This window comes from Tenebrio molitor, unplaced genomic scaffold (assembly GCF_963966145.1).
Source record: "Tenebrio molitor unplaced genomic scaffold, icTenMoli1.1 SCAFFOLD_58, whole genome shotgun sequence".
In the NCBI taxonomy this organism is placed as follows: Eukaryota; Metazoa; Arthropoda; class Insecta; order Coleoptera; family Tenebrionidae; genus Tenebrio; species Tenebrio molitor.
This window is the reverse complement of record NW_027184175.1, coordinates 104,537-105,366: the sequence shown is the minus strand read 5'-3', so window position 1 is coordinate 105,366 and position 830 is coordinate 104,537. Positions and strand designations below refer to the sequence as shown.

Here is an 830-nt window from a genome sequence, read left to right as displayed (position 1 = left end):
ATCGAACGACAACCTTTACCGTTTGACGAGTTTTTATTCTGCAATTGTTTACAATTAATCGACAAAAAAAATTGTTTTCTTAATTATCTAGTACTTAAAGCTATGAATCTACATTATACGGGTCTGTGCATGTTTCCGAATACCTGCACGAAAAACAAATCGGTTCGGTGGTTGCTATGGATTTCAAAAAAAAACAAAAAGTGTTGGGGGGCAACGGCACGCGGTGTTCCCAAGCGGTCACCCATCCAAGTACTGACCGCGCCCGACGTTGCTTAACTTCGGTGATCGGACGAGAACCGGTGCTTTTCAACGTGGTATGGCCGTTGCCGTGGTGTTTAGGTGTGATCGTTGGTGTAAAATATATTGCTTTTAACATTCCGATGCACGAATATGAACATCAAAACGCGATGCGTTTCGTTTCCGTATGCACTTACCCTCTGACGACCGACGTCGGACCGAACTAACGGGAAATCCCACAACAACCACCACGTCACGCTCTAACGACAAGAGAGACTACTAGACGGACTGGCGATCTCCCGCGTCGCACATTTTTCGACCGCCGGCGGCGGTGGAAAATCCAGAATTTCACCCCACCTACCGCGCTGCTTGCTCCGACGACGACGAGATTCCCACATTTGGATCGACCGAAATATGTAAGTAATATCAGGAAGTTCCGATTTTCGAGAGGAGACCTGTGTTTCTATTTACCTATCTATAATAATTATCGTTATAATCATCATATCATTATTATTATTATTAACATTATTATTTATTACCATTATTATTATTATTATTATTATTTATCGTCCCTCGGATTCGGCGATCTTCGA

The 830-nt window shown here is 42.9% G+C and overlaps 1 non-coding gene across 1 annotated transcript; it reads right to left on the bottom strand.

Annotated features, from left to right (window-relative positions):
• Positions 1 to 208: 208 nt before the first annotated feature.
• On the bottom strand, positions 209 to 328 carry LOC138140915 (5S ribosomal RNA). The gene has a single exon (XR_011162825.1). It is a non-coding gene; the product is annotated as a 5S ribosomal RNA (ribosomal RNA).
• Between the last annotated feature and the right edge of the window lie 502 nt (positions 329 to 830).